The 22679-nt window shown below is 44.6% G+C and overlaps 1 protein-coding gene across 3 annotated transcripts in view; it reads right to left on the reverse strand.

Moving 5' to 3' along the window:
• CEP162 (centrosomal protein 162) overlaps positions 1–19370 on the reverse strand; it is a 2248134-nt gene extending 2228764 nt beyond the window's left edge. For 2 of the 3 annotated variants that reach the window (XM_069606335.1, XM_069606333.1), the window contains exon 1: positions 19267–19370. The gene's annotated coding sequence lies outside the window, so the exon portion shown is untranslated. Of the gene's footprint in view, positions 1–19087; positions 19219–19266 lie in introns of those variants that run through there. The other variant, XM_069606334.1, reaches the window with a different exon arrangement.
• Between the last annotated feature and the right edge of the window lie 3309 nt (positions 19371–22679).

Genomic DNA, 22679 nt, shown 5'->3' on the forward strand with positions numbered 1-22679 from the left:
CCGGGGCATTACCTGAGTCGGTAATGCCCCCAGTGTTAGGGAGAATTCTCTCTTTAGGCTGAATTTCCTAACCTAGTGAGTCCCCCAGCAGCTTTGCTGGATTTCTGGAGTTTGTTTTTTTCCTCCTGCCAAGAGTGAGACTCTTTTTCTCCCACTCTTGGACATGATTCATGGTATTCCTTTGACTGGTAATGTGTTTTATGGGCTATGGGGTCCTTTACTCCATAGGGTCTCGTGTTTTTCCTATGTGTATTACACAGCACCCTCGTGCAGCAACACAGGGGTGTCATAGTGACACCCCACCATAGACTCATACCCTGGGACTGACTACTGTCTCCCAGGGCATGTAAAGTCACCATTGGCTTTACTAGTCACAAATTATTAACAGAAACCAGTACAAACCATCATATTGTGGACGTACAGGTCGGGGCAATTCGATTGCCCCGGGGTCTGTTAGTCGAGGGGGCACGTCTCCGTCCCCCCTGATCAAGTTTTGGCTAGTGGCAGTGGAAACTACTTTTTATATTCGACCGCAAATATTTTCCTATGGGATTTTCCCATTGTTCGAGGCTACCAACTTTAATTATTTAATTCTCATAGCCTCGAACATACCGCCGGTTTATTTAATTAATATTAATTCTCCGGTTGGTATTTTTTGCCAAGACTCGATTCTAAAATGGCGTTTGTGTTCTCTTCTGTGACTCCAACCCAAGTCGAGCTCTTTGTTCCACTTTTTGGCGGGCTTCTCCACAGAAGCCTCCAAAAGTGGTGCCACTCTGTCTGGGTACCACAGAAGGTGTGGGAGGGAGTTTAGGCACCCTGGACCGAGTTACCTTGGTAACTCAGGTCGCACTCTTGTGTGATTGGCCCAAGTGGTCAGCCGGCTAGCATGTTTGAGTGACAGCTAGGCTGAGTGAATGGGGGTTTTCTACATAAAAGCAGGGCTTTGGGGACTGGACCTTCAGAAGTTGGAATCCGACGAGGGAGAAGCTGAGCCGACCTACCACGACGACACCACCGGTGGAGCCCTGAGGAACAGACCCACCACTTCCCGATGACAGAGAAGATCTCCCGGCTGGAGAGGCTTCCTCCCCTGACTGGTGGGCACAACCAGTTTTCCTTTCTTTCTTCGCACCCCAGCCCGGTTTGTGGTCGAACTGCCCGTGCCAAGCACCCCGGCAGCCGGATAGCCACTCACCACTGAACCGCGAATCAACGGACCACTCCTTGTACCTGAGAAACTCTGCGGCTGGTTTCTTCCCTGAGAGTGCAAAGGACTCCTGTCTTCCTCCACGACGAGATCCTCTCTTCCCCCGGACGAAGCACCGACTTGCACCCGCTGCCAGGAACAACTGCCCCCGCTGGAGCGTTCTCACCACTTTAAGGTACCGTGTCCGCCAGGCCTCCCTTTCTAAAGATTGCTACAAGGTAATAATAACTCCTTAACCTTCTGGACTGGGCTGGCCGCCTTGACCCTCTAACTGGTCCCTTTCTGTGGTCCAACTCCTTTTTGAACCTTTACAAGACCTTTGTGCACTGCAACCGTGTGACCTTGGACACATTTCGCTTGGATCCTCTGAAAGTGTATCCGGCCTCTTGAACTCTAACTTCACCGTTTTACTTTGCCTTCCTCTCTTGTTGTGTTCTTGAAAAAGTGTTGGGATCTGTTTGAATTTGTTCGCTGCTTTTCTCTCCTTTTTTAAAACGAACTATTAGAGTGCCATCTACGTTAAGCGCTCACCGCTGTCTGAAAATAAGTGTGGCTTTACTTAAGACTTGTCTAATATTCTTTTAAGGGAGTGTATATCTTTTAGTGACCGTGTTTTTGAATTGCTTACTATTAGTGCCTGTGTGTTTTATTAGATGTGGTTTTAAATAAATAATTATTATCTCTCTTTTAAACCAAGCCCTGGTCAGTGTTTACTTGTTCCATTGTGTGCTCTTGACCTATTGTGAATACTCTGTATATTGCCCAACTCTTCTTGAGGGAGGTCGGACTGCTCAGCCACAGCTACCAAGTGAATTTGTGTGGTACAGACTGCTACCAAGTGGGTTTACTGCCAAACACCTGTAGTCCTAAATCTTTTGCAGTGGTCCCAGAGGGAACTGCACAGGTTTCTGCCTAACACCCGCCGCTTGGGTCATACTGCTTAAATAATGTCTAATTCCTTGGCTTAAAGATTGACTCAACGTGTGCTAAACTCATACCCAGCGCTACTGTGATAAGGGTTCTTCCCCGCACTTACTTGAATGCAAATCTAGTTAGTTTACAGGCGACAATACTATAGAGGCTGATGAGCTCACAGTACTTCCATGTATTGAGCCACAAGTTACAAGCCTATGTAGGTTCCAAGTCTATGTAGATCAGATATACAACTAATAATATCAGATACCATCAATCTGTGACAAGGTGTCTAGCTGCGGTGCTCAGGGGAGGAATGTACTAGAATGCCAATGTGAAAAGGGGACTGGCGCAATGTACCATCTTATTGCAAGGCATACATTCGTTTTCCAAAATTGATTAGCAGGGTTTGCTAATTAAAGTCTTCTTGATTAGCAAACATGCCCATTTGATTGGCAATGTTGTACTCATATCCTTAATGTCAGTAGAGGTTATTTCGATCCAAAACATCAAATGAGCATGAATACAGCATTTCTGTGTACCACTGAAGTAAGATATTAGTGAGACAAATCAGGCCTTGCAAATTCTTAAAAATTCAACTAGACCTGCAGGATAAGTAATTTAGTTTACCTACTCAACCTAAAAGAAAAGCACTCGACTCATAGCAACTGGTGACAAAAAATGTAAATGCGCTTTCTGTAAAATTGTGTACGTCGCCACAAACCCACTTTATGTTTGGCATACTGCTGCCACCAAGAAGCCAGGTATGCACAGTGAAACTTCTTTGACATTTACTGCAAAAAAGGTAAATGTTACATAAATGTTTCAAACTTCCCCAGCAAATAGTACTTGCCCTTCATAAAATCTAATGGACTTGCGAGTGGGTGAGTGTCTGTAAAATGTAAAGGGTTAGCTACATGAATGGACACAAATAAATAGATTTGAAAAATGTTTTTGAAAACAGTTTGGCCAGCTCTTGGACATCACAATGTTCAGATGCATTCATCTATGAAACATGTAACCTCCATTTCCTTGTGGTTCAAATCAGAGTGATCCAGAATTGGTTCAGGGGCGACAGCAGGAAGGTCTGGTGTCGAATGGACAAAGTGGTGGTGGGCTCGTTGCTGGACGAGGTGGTGTGGCGACCCATGGGAGATAGACCTCCAAACCTCCAGCGTACCAGGATAGGGGATCTAGTAGGGGACTCATGAGAGGAGCATGTGCGGCGGGTGAACTTGACCACCTTCCCCTCCCCGCTGACGTTGCTGTTTAGGGATCCCCAGTTCACACAGAGTATGGAAAGGGGTGCCTTCAATTGGTGGGAGGCGTCGGGGTGCTACAATCTATGTGACATGTTCCCGGGTCAGAACATTAAATCCTTTGCAAAGTGCAAGCAGGACTTTGGGCTAGATGAGGGGGGGGAGGTATAGCTACTCTCAACTGAGGCACTGGCTTACGGACCCAATGGTCAGGGCAGCGGCCACCAAGGGATCTCACGCCCTTTGAATGGTTTCTAACGATGGACACAGGGACAGGCATAAGAGGTAGGAGCGTTATATGGGATTATAGCAGAAGGGGCAATGAGCCAGGCATGGCACTATATGGAGCAGTGGGAAACTGCAGTGGGGCAGCCGGGCGGGGGAACTTTGGACTAAGTTATGGGCAGATATCCCCTAGCTCACGCAGACCATCCAGGTGCCCAATGAAAATGAGATTGCTGGGGCTGGTGTGAGTACTAGCTCCACTTGGGGAGGGCACCTTCACAGGAAGCTTGGAGGAGATATTGATGAAGTTTCGAGGGGAGGTGAGGACTATGGGGGGGGGGGGTTTCTTAAACAGTGCAAGAGCCCGTACACAGGCTGGCGACTCACAGAAACTTGGGATACGGGGGCCTTCTACAGAGTTTATGGACTTGGGGGGAGGGAGGTTTTGCTGGTTACATGTGTTGGGATCAAGGGGTTGGAGGGGAGTTACATGTATTCTTACTGTAGAAAATGCCCAAAAAAAAACAACATTTGCATTGTTACTGTGCTGTCCTCACCAGCCAAACTCAGCTCCTTGTCACAGCACAAACACACGCAAATTCTTTGCTCAACCTTCACTAGCTTATTCACACAGAGCATACACTCACTCATTGCACGAGAGGATCAGAAGTGATCTTCCCATGCATTTTATATCCCCCTGCACCTGTTCCAAATAAGCACAGGGAAATGCTTTTTTCCCTGTGCTTTGAAAAGTGCACCTCTTTTGAAAAATCGGATTTACTTGAAAATGCCCAGAACCCCTTTTCCACCCTCTGCCTTGCACAGTTGTGCATTTGGTGGGAAAAGAGCACCTCAATGTGCACAACTATGATCCACCCATTTAAATGTCCTTTGTGCACGGTTCAACACTTTTTTTTATTGTAACATACAGTTTATAAATACAATCTTTTATCACAATTTATCACATTTATCTCTCCATTCTCCGGTTTCTCTCTCCTTCTCTTATACCCTCATTTATATTCACTTTCTTGTTCCTCTTCCTTATTTACTTTTCTCTTGTCAGACTCAAATCAAAATGTTATCCACATAATTGACAATTGCACAAACTGCACATTGTGTCCACTCAAAATTACAAACCACTGGTCCTCCATATTATTATTCAGAGGGGCATATTTTCCAAGGTACAATGACCTTTGGTTCTTTAATTCTGGGCATTCGACTATCAGATGTTTAGTTGATTCCACCTCCTTTTGACAATATCTGCATATATTATCTTTGGTCTCCAGATCGTGTTTCATAAACAGCATTTCCTTATTTTTATGGGCACTTAGCCGCAATCTCATAAATCCATCTCAATGGTATCTTGACAGATTTTTATTTATTTATTATTTTTTTTGTTGGTATTTTGGCAGTTTCTCTAGGGTGTTCATTGCAGTTCCTAAGTAAACCGATGTTGATAGGTTATTATAATGTTCCATATTTTGTATCCAGTGCCATTGTTTCAGTTTCTTTTTTGCCCATTGCGGCTGCCAAAGCACCGTTTCCATCTTTATGTCTGCACACTGTAGCGTATCCTTGAGTGCCTTTTCCCATGTCATTAACAAGCCACCATGCAGATTCTTTTCTGATGGAGCAAAAATTTCATATGCAGGTTCCGGGCTTTTTATGCACATCTTCCTTAGAAGTGCGATTGATCTCCACAGCACTGTTCCATATAGTGCATCTAGTGCTAGTTCATTGTGAATACCGATTATGGAGGTATTTTTTGGTAGCCTTAATACTCTTCTCCAAAATAGACATTATAAATAGGGCCAGATGTTATTTAAATTCCACCCAGCTTCAGCACCGAAAGTAATTGCCAGAATAACTTTTTGTAGATAAAATGAACTTACTGGGATAAGTGTAAACTTCCCATATAATCTGTGCATATTTGCTCTGTGTAGAGAAAAAGTCATCATCCGCTGAATTAGGTCTTGTGCCCAGCTCCATTCTCTAACTGATGTGTTAAAAAGCACTCCTTTCTGATGTTGTTTCAATTAGGTCTTCAGCAATAGACCATCTAAAGTTCTTATTTGTTTTTTTGCCTTTGATCGGCCCAATGATCATGATTTTTGTTTTCCCCACATTGATCTGCAAGTCATTAGCTTGCATGTATTGTTGTAGGGTAGTTAGAAGCCTTTGCAGGCCTATCTGCGTAGAATCTATTAAGACCAGATCATCTGCATATGTTACCCAGCTTCTCTGCTGGCCGTTTATCTTTGGCGGGAAACAATTTACAGACTTCAAAGCCTCTGGAATATCCGCAATCAACAACTTAAATAACATGGCGGCCAAGGGGCAGCCCTGTTTCACACCCTTATTTGTGTCGATTGACTCGGACAGATTTCCTTTTTCATTTATTCGAACACAGATGCTTATGTTCGCATGGAAGGCCATAACTGGATGTCATATTTTCTCTAGGCATGACCATGTCACTAGTTTTTCCCACAGCATCTCACGATTTATTGTGTTGAATGCTTGGCGCATATCCACAAACGCTAAAAAGAGATTCAACTTCTTCCTCCTTGCTTCAAGTTTTAACAGGTTTAATGAGACTAGATTTGCCTCTGTTCCCACTCCTTTTGTGAAACCAGTCTGTCGGCAGTCCATTATTCCGGCCTTTGCTGCCCATCTTGTTAGTTTTTGCTGCGGCAAAGTGGCCAAGATCTTTCCAATGGTGTCAAGAAGGGCAACCAGGCGATAGTTTGACGGATCGTCCTGATTGCCCTTCTTATATATTGGCACAATTACTGCGGTAACCCATGACTGTGGTAATGATTTCAGATTAACAACTCTTGAGAATAGAATTTCAATAAATCTTGACCACAGTATCTTGTTTGCCTTAAGCATAACATTCGTGATGCCGTTAGGTCTAGCTGCACAAGAATTTTTTATTTTGCTATTGCCTGAGCAATGTCGTCCGCAGTTTTGCCTATGTCCCAGTCTGTCTGCTTCTGCCAATCTATGTTGCTACTTGTAGTTGATGCTGTAAAGAACACACCTGTAAAGTGTTTGATCCATGCACCTTCTGATACACCATTTGCAAGCATTGCACTTTGGTTTAAGGATCTGTTATTCAAGATGGTCCAAATTTCTCTTTATTTATGTTTGTTTATTAAATTCAATATCAGTTGTCCACGTTCTTGGTCGCGCATACAAGTGAATGCTTTTTGCCAGTTTCGGTATTTTTGTTTCTGTTTTTTTAATTGCACTCATTGCTTGACCTCCCAGATTTTTCTTCAGGGCTCTGATATCTTTGTGCAATGTTTTTTTTTCACTATTTACTTTAGCACTCCATACGTGTTTAGTTATTTGTGGGCTACCTTTCCGTTGGTTTTGAGTTGTATTAAATAGGATCAACAACGGTGCATAGTTTAGTTGCTCCCCTACTAGTATTGTCATACTAGCGGACAAAGAGCTGCATTCCTGCAAAAGAAACTAGCAATCTACAAGCCGACAAGACTCCTCAGATCAAGCAACGAAATTCGTCTGGAAGAAAACCCATACCTTAAAAAAAACATGGGGGCTCCTCCTTCTCCCACTTAGCCACAAAAACCTGGAACAACATCCCAAAGAAATAAGAAACACCAAAGACCACCTACAATTCAGAAAACTACTAAAAACCTGGCTCTTCAACATAACAGACTCAAACTGAGAAACTAAACGGGAAAAATAATGAAAGGGTTGACTATCTAATACGACAATGACAACAGCCAAAACCGAGCAAAGAAACTCTTACCAGAACAAGAGAGACAACACTAAGTCTAATAGGACACAAACGACACCCATGATGACACCACCCAACATCTCTAGCCAACTCCCAGCAAACAACCATCACCCACGCAATAAATGCTACTTCATTTCATACCTGTATAAAGTTAGGTGAGCGTTGGCGCCTACCACATCAACTAAGCTGTGGATATTGGCAGGGCCATGGACGAAGGGAGTTGTGAATGAAGGCAGACGCAGCGCATGGAGGTAATTTCAAGCGCTAGCATTGCCACACTTCAAAGGGGGTAATAGCGGTAACATGAATGAGCAACCAAAGAAGAGGGTGAAGCCGAGGAGACAAACTTATGGAGGGAACATACCCGCACTTACCAATGCCACCATCCCACTAGACTAGATTGGGAATGCTCTCTGGGCTAAACGGTAGGGGACGCACAAAAGGCCTGCCCACCCCGCACACAAATAGGGGCCACGTAGATGCCCGGTACACAACTAGGGCAAGGTTATGCATATAAACGGATGCCATATGGTAAAGGGATTGTGAGCGTTGCACAACCTTGTTCTGGATGCAGACACAGTGACACTTACACACCCCACTGAATTAGGAATGGGGAAATGTAGCGCCCCACTTCCAGACAGCAATGGCAATTAACCAACCCACTAACTCCAACCTCTGCATACACCTCTCAAACTCTAACCAAACAGCACAAACCTATAACACAACAATCCGCACAAACTTCACTACATTACAACAAAACAAGGCACACATGAACCACCACAACAGAACACAACATCTCCCAACAGTATAACACCCCAAGCACAGCCAACAGAATTCCAGGCCGAGACCCCCAACAGCACATCCTACTAACTCCCCCCACCCCTCCCTTTTCTTTCAGAGTGCCAAAGCGCCAGGGGACCACTCCGGTGGTGATAGTGAGCGGTACAAATATCCCTTAACCTTAACATAGTTCGTAGGGTAGTCGTTAGTTTCTCAATCTGCGGGGCGTTTATCCTTAACGTGTTGCCTCCATGATTTGTTTCCATTGTTTGACTATACTTGAGGTTGGAGTTTCTACATTGTATGAGCCAGGTAATTTCCAGCACGCCGTGGTCGCTTCTTACAGTCGGTATAATTGAAAGGTTGTCAATTTTATTCCACATGTTCAGAGAAGTCCAAATATAGTCTAAAGTTTTGTGACTTCCTTCATTGTGCCACGTGTATTTTGGCAGTATATTGCCCCTTATATTCCCATTTACCATCACACAATGCATGATTCTATGGCAGTTTTCCAGCGGACTCCTCTGCTAGATAACTTTATTCTTACATGTTGCTCTACAGTTTCTTGTTGATCCATTTTCCCGAACCACGAGAAGTTCATATTGCCACATATTACGATTTTTAGATCGCTGTATTGCATTTGGCTTTGGTCTATTAATGTCATTATTGAATTCACAAACGTGCTTGTTATCTTTGCAGGGTTCCAATACATATTAATCAGTAGCAATTGTTTCTTTCTTTCCACACCAGTCAAACATATTTGTAATGTTGTACCTTGTACAAATAAGTTTGGGTTTTATGTTGCGATCACTTCCCATCCTGTGCCATTTTCCACCATTGTTATCAAGCCAGAAAAAGGACTTCCTAGTTGATTTTTTCCAGCCCGATTTAACAATGCTAGATAGCCATCTCTTTCTGGAGTGTCGCGCAACCATGTTTCCTGCAAACATATTACAACATTTTTGTCCAGATCCACAGGGAATTTGTTAAACAGATGTTGGAATCCTCTAGTATTCAATGAGATTAATGTACAGAGGTCCTCATTTATTTCTTGCGATAGCTAGTTTTTTCACGAGCCGGTCTTCGAGTGCTTGGGATTCCATAGATTTCATCTTTTCTTCCATTGAAGCGATGTTCAACATATTCCTCAGATCATCTCTTTTCTGTTCATTGGTCATTTCATTTTCTGAATACACCTTTTCAGGAGCAAGCTTTGTACTTGATTCAGGCAGTTCAGCTGATATTTCAAAGCCGAAAAAGAGCAATTACTCTCTTGCCGCTAGTAAGGCCTTTCTCACTGCGTGAGATTTTATATGGAGCAGTACCCTATCAGAGCAGTCTTCAGTTACATATTCAACAATACCAATGTCTAACGATGTTATTGTTTGCAGCAATGGCACATTATGTAGCAATCGCATTATATTGCCTCTGTTTAGGTTGACATCATTCTCGTCTACCAAGACATTTTCCACTTGCAGTTTCCAAGGCGAGGAATTCGAGTCAGCCAGTGTGGTCTTCTTTGTTATGATTGTTTGTTTCTGTTGTTGCGCCACAGTTAATTTTGGATTTAAATTTGCTAATGCTTTTGTTTCTTTTAGCACTGCTGCGTTCCTTTTGATTTGTTTAGGTTTTCCATCTCGATTTGAGAGTCCTACACATCTTCCCGATTTCTCACTCTCGTTATGTGTAGCTGCCATTTGAACCACCAGCTGTCTGTCATTTATGCACTTACAAATTGTTGCCGAGTCTGCCGCTGATGATCTACCCTCCTCACCAGAGATGGATTCTACCTTGTCAACTTCTTCTGATTCCAGGGAGTATGTTGATAAGTTACAGAGATCAGTTGAGGAATCTACTGAATGCGTCGTGAATTCATCAACATCCAGGTGTGGATGCTTATTTGGAGTTTCCCCTTTTGTTTCTCCTCACTCTCGTCTGGTGCTTTGGAGCCCATTGCTCGTTTTTTCTCTTGCGACGTTTGCTCCGACTGCTCACGTGAGAACAAACTCGGTCTTACTGGTGTTGACAAAGTTCCTTATACATTTTTTAGACCGGTTTGTCTGTTTCTTTTGATCAATTGTTTTTTATCTGCCTTTTTTTTTGTAGTTTTTAGGTCCTTTTGATTGTTTACGGCTTTCGTCTGACTTGATGTTTTTACTGGTCCTTTGAAAATTCCAAATGTTAGTTTCTCGTTATTTGATGGCACTCTACTTTCTGTTTTTTGGAGTGCTTCATCCAATGCTGGCACAGTGAGCACAACGCCATTATTTGCCTCCTGCAACATTTCATTTTTGCTGTCTATTGAATTAATTTGTCAGTTTTTTGTTCCTTTGATATATGATTTTGAGACTCATCCACAGCCATGTTTTTTTTCTCTGTATTTCCCAATTCCTCAGCGTCGCTCTTCGCTGCTGTCTTTCGTTGGACTGACTCCGTTTCTCTTTCTCCAGGGACTTTTTTCTTGTTTTGATCCAAAATTGTATAAACGTCATTTGGCTGCTTTTCATTTAGTTCCACAATTGTTGAAGTCTCATTTTGCCTTTCCTGACAATTTTCTGATGGTTGCGTTTTCTGTTTCTTATGTTTTAACCATTTCATGTAGTCTAAGACTGCCTCCATTAGACTGGTTTTATGGTCATCTCTCAAGGCGAGGTCGCTCAGCCTGTTATACCAGTTTGCTGTCATTTCAGCTTCTTTATCAAGCCGTGTCAGCAACATATCATTTAAAATTTCCATTTTTGTTATTTTTTCATTTAATTTGCCCAGCATAGCTCCATTATTAATTACTGCCTCGTTAAGTGTTTCATACAGCTTTACAAACGGAATTAACGCTAGTGATGTTGCAGCTAAAACATTATGTATTTGGATCCCTGCTGCAATCGACAGATACTCGGGCAATCCTTGTTGTTTCCATCATTGGTTGTTTTTTTGCCTGTATTTTCACTACTGCTTTTGTTCAGATGGATTTCTGAATTCTGACCTGTAGGGGCAGAGGTTCAGAAGGCCAACCTAGTTTCTTGGAACAGGGTAACCTCTGGACAAGCCAGACCAATCAGGGTAGCTATGGCAGGCGGTCAAGACTAAGTCTCAGGAGGGGTGAGGGTGACTGAAGGACCTCAATGAGCACATAGAGCAAGGACACTTACAAATTACTCCAGACAGGTGTTATATCAAAAATATAGACACATTTATTACAGGGCCTTTGTAACATTGACCACAGCAAAAGAATCACAGTAACACTAAGTAAACCAACACAACACTATCAATACAATGTATATACAAGACCATTGGGGTATAAAGGGTTAAATACACGAAATATGTCGACAACCTAGATGGGAAGGAAACAGGCAGCGCAGATAGTCTTTAGGCCCAGTTCGACATCAAAAATACATCTAACTAAGAGGCAGTCCGAAACCTAAGAAGAGAGGAGCCTTGTGCTCAATAGTACATGCAATGCAAACGCATGCGGTTGTTCCAATGGGCAGACCAGGGTCTCTTCAGGGGTCTCTAGCAGCTCGGGAAGGTGGATGAGGTGATGCAAAACAAGTTCCCACTATTCAAGAAGGACCTCCACTTGAAGGAAGAGGCAGTTCGAGAGTTCGGGATGGAGTCGCTATTTTGCAATAGCAGTGGAAAGGAGAGGGACCCACAGGGGCCACTTGTGCGTAAAAATGGGCCCTTGCGCTAGGGGCCACCGGTTGGGGTATTGAGTAATCACCGGTCCCCGACGCAAGCAGACCCAAACTTCGGCAGGTCAGTCCACTTCGCTTGCATGTTCAAATGCGGCAAAAAAGACATCTCGGCACCTTTTAGTTCCTGAGATACAGCGATGATTCCCAAACGGGACAGTGGTGATTTCTCCGCTTTGGGTGGATGAATCGACCCAGTTTCACTGCAGCAGGCTTCAGGGGCAAGAAGGTCACAAATGCAGCGGACTTGCAAAGGACGTTGCCGTGGCAGAGCAATACAGTAACTGCGTCTACTCCGGTCCTGGTGCACTCGTCTCACTTCAGACCTGGGAATGCCAAGTGTACGAAATTTGGTGTGAGGGTGCCATGGATACAGAGCTAGCAGTAGACCAAGTTTCAAAGACCTCCTGGAAACGGCGGCATTGAGAGCAAAGCAACTGGGTAAGCTGGTCAGTCCACTGGTTAGCCCTGGGACACTTCCGAGAAAGCTTACTTGCAGGGTTTCATAAAGGTGCCGAGAATAGTTGGCCCCAGTACTCTAACCGGTAAAAGCGTTTTAGCAGACCTTCTAGGATGAACAGATGCAGAGGGGTCCCACAGGGCGACAGCAGGCTCAGGGTGCCAAACCTTCCAGCGGGTCACCAGTGGTTCCTCGACTCAGCTTCGTAGTTGCAGAATACTTGTATCCTATCCTTTGTTCAGTGAAAACTCAGGAGATCGACATGGTAGTGGTATTTCAGCCTCCTCTTATCCAAAGTTCCCTTCGTGCCAAAACTGAGAGGACCCAATGGGAGATCTGCTCACAAAAACACACTCCCTACATGGACCAACCACAGACCACGGTGGTCTCATTAATTCAGGGCACTCCAGACTCTCTGGCACCAAGGATGTATATTGGAACCAGATGTTCCAGCCCACATCCTGGAGGCACACACACACAAGGCATGCAGAAGCCCACAAAAGCATTGGGATTTGCGGGAAAGTGCATGACCAAATAAGGACTGACCCAGGTCGACTCAACCTGGGGAAGGTGAAGGGGAAAGATGGCCAAAGGACAAGACAAAGAACCTCGTGGCATGGCCATTTTGGAGCCAGGCCACCTATTTGTGCCAACCGCGGTTAACATGGCAGGAAAGGGTTAAAAATAATGCAAAAAGATAGCTGTCACCAGTCCCGTCTATGACACACCTGCACAGTTCATAAAGAGTCCAGCGAGAGTATCTAGGGCCTTTGGAAATGACTAGAGACCCAAGTGTGCTGTATGGTAAGATAAATTGCACACTTGTTACATGTTGCACAAAAGCTGCAACATGAGGAAAGGACTAAGGGAAACAAGGTCTCCCAGTACTGACTGTCTTAAGGGCATGTCAGTTTCCCCATAAAAAGTGAGCGAAAGCCCAGAGGAGTGCAGCTGAAGGCTGTGCTTTTCTAGCAAAGTCAGTCTATGGTGTCTAAACAGCAGCAAAAAGTTTGGGGGTTGACACATGGAGGGAAAATTACATACAATTATGAAATCTTTCCGAACAGCTTTCATCAAGTTTTTGGGGAGTATTTGTTGTCTCGATATCAATTGAACCCATTTTAGTTGTTGCAAATTTATTTGAGCCATCCGATTTTGCCCGCAAAGTCGTCCCACCAACTAGTGGTGCACTAGTACGCTCCTTTTGAGATGTTGCTCCTGCTGATTGAGACTTATATGGGGTCCCCTCTGCTGACAATCCACTTTTAGATTTCATCAACGTTTTAGATTTCGTGAAACTTTCACTTACTTGCTCTTTCATTAACTCGAAGTCTGCTTTTAGACGCTCCGTTAAACAAGCCTCGCGTCCTGCAAAGTCATGTCCTTTTAGCTTTGAGTGCAGTTCGATTGTCAAATGATCATGCATTGTGCCAGGCATGTTTATTTCTGTGTTTGACATTTGCCTTAGCAGTGTTTTGCATCTGTTGTGCGCCAGTGTTTCTCAGAAAACAGCTCTCTGTTCTTCAACGGGTTCCTGTGTTTCCTGTATTTCGTCTCTTGATGTCAGTCACCAGTTTTCCTTTAGTTGCATTCCATCAGAGTTGTTTCTTTTCAAACCACATGTTGTTACTGGTCCCAAGTCTTTTAGAGTGTTACCATCACGTTTCCTTTCATTTAGATTTCGTCCTTCACTTAATTAGTTGTTGGTGATATAAAGGTGAACACATTTTTCTCCGCTGTTGAGAAAGGAACTGATATCTCTAAGAGTTCAATGTCTGTTACGTCAAAAGGAGATTGAAAAACTGCACTATTTATTTCAATTGTCAGCATACTCTCAGCAGTTTTTAAGTCGGTCGCTATGGCAACATGCATATTTTCACTGGCCGAAACGGGTGCCACTTTTAAGGCACTTAAGGAAGAGTTAGCATTTCTAGATTTAGTATTGATTGCCCACTCATTCATGCACGCCATCACCAGTACCGCAAGTCGGGGCGCTGACACCTCCAGGTGCTGCGTCATCTCAGACTTCGTCTGGGTCTGGCACTGTGTTAGGCAGAATCCTATGCAGTTCCCTCAGAGAGCACCAAAAGGCTACAAATCTTACAAAATAATGCCCTTAGAGCTGCTTCAGGCATAAATAAAGGGAACATATCTCCTCTTTCAGACACCAATACAAATGGCTCTCCGCCGACAATAAAATCCATATAAAAATGCTCTCCTTGACGCACAAAGCCCTCAACAACGCTGCTCCTAGTTATCTGATGGACAAAATAAAAAGAAAAATCTCCAGCAGGCCTACAAGAACTCCCAACTCCAACTGCTTGGTAATTCCTAGATTTAAACTTGCTAAAGTTGGCCGCACCAGTTTCCCTCTGCTAGCTGCTAAATGGTGGAATGCCCTGCCACACAACTTGAGAACAGACCAACCTTTCTCACACTTTAGAATGAATCTTATCAAACACCTCAATGACAAACATATGTAAGCTACTGATAGACACTTGCGCTATGCTTCTTTACCTGAATGTATATATGTAGATAATGCTCCCTGCTAAGTCTGTACATACCTTTCTCCTTATCACTGTAAATCATGTAACATTGTAATTCTATGTAACATTATAATTCGTGCAATACTGTAATTCTATGTAACATTGTAAGCTGTGCATATTCTCTTCACTGCGCCCGGTTACCCTTGAGTCTGGCGCGCATTATAAATAAACAAACAAACAAACACTACAGAAGATTAAGACTACAGGTATATGCAATAAATCCCCTTTGGTATCAGTCTGTACCACAAAGATTTAGTTGGTAGCTGTGGCTAAGCAGTCAGACTGATCTCAAGAGGGAGATGAGCAGCATACAGGGTTTACACAATAGGACTACAATACTATGGAACAAGGAAACATTGACCAAAGCTTTGTATCAAAAAGAATATGTATATTTATTTTACACACTTTGATGTTCACACACAAATCACTACTATTAAAGTAAGTTAAAACAGTCAAGAAAAGTATAAACAACTCCCTATTTAAATTGTAGACAAGTTTGAGCAAGAGTGAAAACTGAGCAAAATGGCACAGTGTAAACTAAGCAGAATTGGCACTCTAACAATTTCGTCAGAGGGAGGGAAAGGACAGGTTATACAGGTAGGAGTCTAAACCTGTATAACCGGTCCTTTCCCTCCCTCTGAAGAAACACACCAGCAACACTTCCCAATTGGATTGTGAACAAGTTAAGCAAGGCAGCACTTTAGCATCAACAGTACCTTGGTGAAAACCGAGCAAAATGGCACTTCAGCAATATATAAAGGGGAAGGAAAGGTGGTTATAAAAGTTTTAGGTGCACCAACACATTTCTAGATGAGAAACAATCTAGAGAAGGCAGTTGTAACAGATTTAGCCAGAGTCAAGAGGCCTGTGCCAGAGTCAGTGGTACAAGGCAAAGTGCCTAGGTTAAAAATGTTCTAACGATTGAAAAGGCAGTTGCAGGACGTAGAAAGATAATGTGAGATGAAAAGGCCGCCAGGCCAGAAAGCGAGTAAAGGATTTAAAACACCTTTAGCAATACTCAACGTAACGGGAGGCCTGGCGGAACAATGTACCTTGAAAATGGAAGAGGCTCCTGCGGTGGCGGTAGTTCCTGGCAGTTTGGGAGATCCAGCAGAGGAAGAGAGGCTCTCGTCATGGAGGAAAGTTCGAGTTACTGCACTGCCCAGGGATGAAACCAGCCGCGGTGCTGCCAAAACGGAATAAAAGGTACGCTCCTTTAAATCACGGTCGTGGCGGATTGGTGCTTGGCACTGGCGATTGGACCAAGGCAGGTCCTGGAAGGCGACTGATGAACTGGTTGACCCCACCAGCTCAAGGGAAGAAGACTCTTGCAGGTGAAGATCTTCTCGAGTCGTTGGAGAAAAGTGGTGAGGATCTGCAGCAGGGCTCCACCAGTGGTTCAGTCGTTTCAGATGTCTTTGGCTTCTCTCCTCTTCGGCTTCTTAGTTCCAGTGGTGACGTCTTGTCCTCCAGTCCTTAGGACCCTGCTTTTATGCAGAAACCCCCCATGCATACAGCCTAGCTGTCACTCACACAGTGGGGTGGATATCCCAGCGGGATAACCACCCAGCCTATCAGGGCAGAGTGCGACGTGGGTTGCCGAGGTAACCCTGTCCAAGGTGCCTATTCTCCCTCCCACACATCCTGTCTACCCCAAACTCAGCGGCGTCGAAAGGAGGGCTTCTGTGCAGAAGCCCGCCAAAAGGACGAACAAAGGATCCCTGACCTGGGTTAGGATTTCAGAGAAAGAATTATTATTAAAGTTCTGGCAATAAAAACCTACAGGAGTAAAGTTAATATTAAAATAAACTGACGCTATGTTAGATGCTGTCAGTAAAAGTGGTAGCCTCGAACAATGGGAAAATCCCATAGGAAAATATTTGCGGTCGAGTATTTACAGTAGTAACCACTGCCACCAGCCAGAAACTTGGAGAGAGAGACTGTACGGTACCCCATCGAACACCAGGGAAAAACTATTAACCCTTCCCAGTACTTCCATAGTAAGATGGGTTGTACTGGTTTTGTTCATAACTATTGACTAGTAAAGTCAATGGTAACTTTACATGCCCTGGAAGACAGTAGTCAGTCCCAGGGTATGGAGTCTATGTTTGGGGGTCGCTACAACGCCCTTGGGTTACTGCACTGAGGGTGCTGTGCAACACACATGTAAAAAGATAATACCTATGAGGGTGAGAAAAACCTCATAGCCCACAAACACAAAAATAGGCTGAAACATACATCAAAATACAGCTAAGAGTGGGAAAAAAAAAAAGTCTCACTCTTAGTAGGAGTAAAAAAAACAAACCCCTGAAATCCAGCAAAGCTGCTGGGGGACTCTATAGGTAAGGAAAATTAGCCTTAGAAGAGAATGATCACTAACACACTGAGTCTGCGACCAGTCATATTCTCCCACATCGCATACTGAGGTATTTACCTCTTGCGGCGAGCCCGGTAGTTTATTCCCCTGGTTCTTAGAACAGTGTTATTCCGTTTTCGGGTCTGAGGTCCCGGGTCTAACATTTCCCCGCTTACCTGCGTGCTTCTGCGCCCTCGCTGTGCACTGAACTCAGCACGAACTCCGTCTTCACCACCTTTTTGGCGCAAGTGAAGTGAATGAGCATCCCATCAGTTGCACTAAACACATTTTGAAAATGGTGGCACGATGGTTTATCCCTACACTTGTTTACGCTGTACGTTCATTTCAGAGAGTGTGGTTTGAGGTGACAGGGGGATTAGGAATGGGAAAGGACACACGAAAAGGAAAGGGTGCATGGGGTTTTTACTGTTTGTGCACTCTTTAACCCCAGATTTGCTCATGAACAGGTATTGTGATAAATACAATTAGCTCCAGAGCAGATCACTGGAATCTTTAGCCCCCCAAGTATGTACTATGCATGCCATCATTCAGGTATTCTGTTATATGGAACGGATTAGCAGGTACTGTATCAAACGTCATTAGTTCCAGTGCAGGTACTGTATCTGGAATCGGTATCCCAGATTTGGGACTGTGTCTGTAATTATTTGCCCGAGGGCAGGTAATGTCAGATGTAGTTGATGAGCAGGTAGATACTGTATCGGATGTCATTAGCTCCAGAGCAGGTATTGTGTCTGCACTCATTTGCTCCAGCCAGAGGATGTGATGGGCCTTTACCATTAGCACTAGAGAAGGTAGTGTCTGCCGATATTCATCGGGTTATTCTGTGTCTGCAGCCAGTAGACCTAGAACAGACACTGTGCCAGTAAAGGGTCATTAGACCCAGTGAAAGTACAGGATCTGCAGCCATTAGCCCTAGGGAATCATTATTTCAGAGAAGGCACTGGAACTGGAGACAGTACACGTATGCAATAATTAGCCAGTGCAGGTATTGAGTGTGTATAGTGCAGGGAATGAGCCACAACAAGACAGAGCGGAGCTCCGGCGGCAAAAAACGTCAACGAGCAGACTGCTTCCATAAGAAACGCTTCCAGAAGACTTGGCAAAGAGAGCTGCTTAATCTTCTGAAAGAAGTCTACTTGGTACATTGCAGCTGCGTTCCTCAACTGATGTTTCAAAAGACTCAGCACTCCAGGCAGAAACTGCCAAATCTTCAATTTGCAGATGTACAAACTACTGTATATGTGTAGTATCCAATATGTCCAGCAATTTAGAGACCTCTCTTTATTTGGCTGAATATTGTGACCATTCAAAACAGTAGAGTCCATTACCCACGTAAAAAGGCTTCTAACTGAACCACTATAAGGCAGGTTTAACATTTAAAAGTGTGGACTTTAGGATGTTCCCATAATGCTCTTTGCTTTTATGCAAATCGCTAGGATTGGGCTCTTTGAAGGGATACTGTGTTGCACAACATGGCTGAGGCCACACCTGGTAGCCTCGCCCACTCCTTCCCACATTCCCACCCCTCCAAAGAGGTGATCGTTCCCTCAATACATTTGTGTTTCCATTTCCAGTCCTGTATTTATATATAGTCACTTACACCAGACCACGGTCTGCATAGCTCTCAAATCAAACGCTTTTGGCGGGTATCACCCGCCATGCAAAGAGCTAACTAACCCGCCAAGCCTCCTGCACGCCCATTCGTTTAAAAATCGGGTGTTTCTTCACCCGCCTTTGTGACACAAATGGTTGACAGCTGTGCCTTAAATGAGCTTCGGAGCAACTACTGTGCCTACGATACCAACAACAAAAGGCTGCCCGGTCTAATTTCAAAATCAGATGTTTAGCAAGTAACGTACTTACAATTTTTAATTTCAACGTTTGAAAAGTACAATGCATCGAATTACAGGTTCATCTGCAGCCTTCTTCCTCAACGTGCATTTCCAGAGTATAACAACAAAGGAGTGAGAACGATCTAAGTTAACGAATGCTAAAAGAATGCATAAAAAATACACTTCAAGAGTTTGATCGCATACACTCACCTGAAGTTGCCTGGAAACTGAAAATGAGCGTTGGATAATAAATGAACGCACATTTAAAGTCCCTAATGAGACCCGATAGCATTGTGTGCTTGATTAAAAGTCTGCCGGTACTTTCTGAAATGCCTTTACGGTTTCATGCCCTAGTTCGCCTCAAATGCCGTTAAGTGGTCGTGACGTTTTCACGTAGACGTCGAGTAACGCCTGCGTAGGAAACGTGTACTGTTACTAAGAGACAAGCAAGCTTTGGAACGGTCGAGTTTTTGGTTCCGGAAACGCGGATGGAAGATGTTCTGCCTGTTTCTGAATTGACTGTAGGGGTGGAGAGGAGACGGAGGGAATTATGGAGGAAGGAGCGTTCACGGACGACTCTGGGAACTAGAAGAGAATGACGGAGGGAAGTCTGTTGTGGCAGAAGCAGACGCGCTGAAGTGGCGAGTTTGAGGCTTCGGACGTAGCAAGTGAGAGGAATTTGAAGGGCGTAGTGGAGGTTGGGTCCGGTTTTCGTTTTTGCCGATGGAGGCCTGTGATTCTGGATCTGAGTGGCAGTCGGTTCCAGCTAAGAAGAGCTCAGTCACAGGATGTGTCTAAGAGCCGGTCTTCTGTTTCATCGGGGTGGTGGGTGTCAATGTTTTTATTTTATTTTTTATTTACATTTTAAATAAAACAACAAAACATTGTGAAATCAACAAAACAATCTGTCTTCGAGGTACTCTGTGTTGGATCATGAGGAGGCGAGGCCTCTGTTCTGAGGTGGTGGGAGATGAGGGACGGTAGTGTGGTAGCTGTGGTGTCTGGCGTTGGGTCTTGTGTGTTGGTACTTTGGAGGAGAAAGCTTTTGTTGTGCTTGTGGCCAGTACTGTGGAAGGCAGGGGAGCCGAGTACGGGGGCCTCTGGGGCCCGAGCCCCCCCCCCCCCCTGGCAAAATCAAGTCGGGACTGACACCCCCCCCCCCCAACCCAGCCGGAGAGAAGTGATGCAGCATCGATGGCCCTTTTCATCGATACTGCATCACTTTTCTCGGGCAGGCAGCTGGGTATAATCGCGAAAATGTGCGATTAAGCCCTCCACTCTAGGACTCATTGGCGTATGGTCCTGGAGGGAAAGGCTTAGGCGCAGCGGTATTCAAACTGTGGGGCACGCCCCTCTGGTGGGCCGCAGCCTCATGCCCAGGGGGGCCGCGCATCCACAGTTTGAAAAAAAAAAAGAGGATAAATGACCAAAGGGTCGGGCTATTGCTTCATTAACAAGCAGCAGCCCGATCCACTGCCACACATGCTTAGTGCGACAGGGGCTGGGCCTTTGTGAGGTCTCAGGCTCCATTAGCAGCCTATTATTAAGACAAAAGAAAAAGCACACACCTTCTTTTGTCTTGATGATGGTCATCATGGCAAAAGAAGGTGTGTGCTTTTTTTTGTCTTCATGAATAGGCTCCTAATGGAGCCTGAGGAGGCCCCACAAAGGCCTGGCCTCTGTCGCGCTATGGGTGGTGGCAGCAGTGGTGTGGAACTGCCCAAGTGTCACAGAAGTGCTAGAACATATTTGGGCACAGGCACCTACTGTTTTACAAATTAAGCACTTGGTATACACATGTAGTTGCAATTAAATGTTCATTAAAAAAGTATGCCCTCAAGAGTATGCTATCACAGAGAAACGGGGACCTCAAAGCCAGTTCAACTACCCACTCCCAGGTGTGCTACTGAATAGGTAGATGTAAGTCGAGAGCCAACCAACCTCTTTCTCCTATCTGTGCTACTGTACCATACAAATAAGGGGGTATCGCTCTGCTGCAGCCTCTCTCCCAGTCATCGATTCTTGATGATTTACTGGTGCAGTCACAAAAAAAGATTTGGGGGTTCATTTTGTTTACAAAAGTAGTGCATTGCTAAAACCCCCTGGCTGCCAGTTCATTGTCCTTGGAGCGTCCCAGGCTCCTTACTCCCTGAGAGCCACCAACCTTGGGTGCTGTTTTATAACAAATGAAAGACGCAGACGGAACAATAACTGCGTGAGTCAACTGAGAGATTAATGCACTCATGCTCCATTCAGAGAGAGGCTTTGAAAATGTAGCCCTGACAAATCAGAGAATTGGGGGCAAAGAAGCACTGTACATCTCCGCTCCCTCTTCATGGGTTTACGGTTGCCAACTGAAAGGTTGCCAGCAGCTAACCTGCCATCCTATCCCAACTCCGTCCCTCGTGTGCTATTCCCTAGTCAACCAAACCCTGTTAACTCATAGGCTGCGTAAGACCCACAGAAGTCTTTTTACCGCCCGTCCTGAACGTTTCTTGCACTAATGCTATTAACGCGTGCAGCTCCAAGGTTTGATATTAACAACCATTGTTTGGGGGTAAAGGGCCGGCATAAAGTCTCTATTTCAGAGCCTGAGTCAAATGATAAGGTACTTGTGGCAGTATGGAGTTCCAGGCCTCTGCTTGGACGCCAGGTCTGCAACCTTTAGCTCTGCAGATGTGTTGGACTACAATGCTCATCAGCCCCAGCCAGCATAGTCAATGGTGATGGATCATAGGAGTCGTAGTCCAAAACATCTGGAGAGCCACATGTTTGAGACCCCTGGCTTTAAGGAACAGGAAGTAAAATAATCCATGAAAGTAACAGGAGTATGACGTTCCTGGATCTACATGGGTAGAATAAAAGTAGACTAGAAGAACAGCTTGGGGGCATCAAGTTTATGTAGGATGGAATGGTGGGGGTCTGAGTCACCTGAGGAGACAGGGGTATCTTACAGGTCTGAAACCTGGTAATCCACTTTACAATAAAAGACAACATGGAGAGAGGTGATGTCTCTGTGTGGCCTGTAAATCTGCCGAGATACCACCAAACTGTACTACCATTATTGCCACTTGGTCTGGCGGTATTACTGCCAAATTACAAGTGATGGTAGGCAGTGTTAGTCCCCATTAATTGGAGTCCATAGGACTCCATGGTGGATTTCAGCAATGTATTCAGTTCTCTGTTTTTTGTCCTGACGCTTAAAATGTGCGATTTGCATTACAAGCTGTGTGCCGCAGACTGCTTCCACTCTAAGCGGGGGAGAAGTTAGGACTGTGGGGATTGAGACAGCAGGACTTTTCAACCTTTTGACACGGGGGGCCTTCACTGAGTCTTGGGCGGGCATCACCTCCCACGGGATATGGTACAGTATAATGACCTCATTGCTTTCTATCACTGGTTCCTCTACATCAGCCTCTTGCTGACATAGAGGGTTTATAGCTGTTCAGTGGGCATTCAGTGGTTAAGACCTATGCTGGCATGCCATCTTGTGATAAACGGCAGCTATTAACCTTAAATTTGTCGCCATTGCAAGTCTCACTTCTCCCACAGCAACAGCAGAGCCCGCTTGCCAGTGCCTGATAATCCCAAAATTCTCTGTAATTTTATGCAAAACTGCATTT

The sequence above is a fragment of the Ambystoma mexicanum genome, chromosome 4p, assembly GCF_040938575.1.
Source record: "Ambystoma mexicanum isolate Mex_15411 chromosome 4p, UKY_AmexF1_1, whole genome shotgun sequence".
Classification (NCBI taxonomy): Eukaryota; Metazoa; Chordata; class Amphibia; order Caudata; family Ambystomatidae; genus Ambystoma; species Ambystoma mexicanum.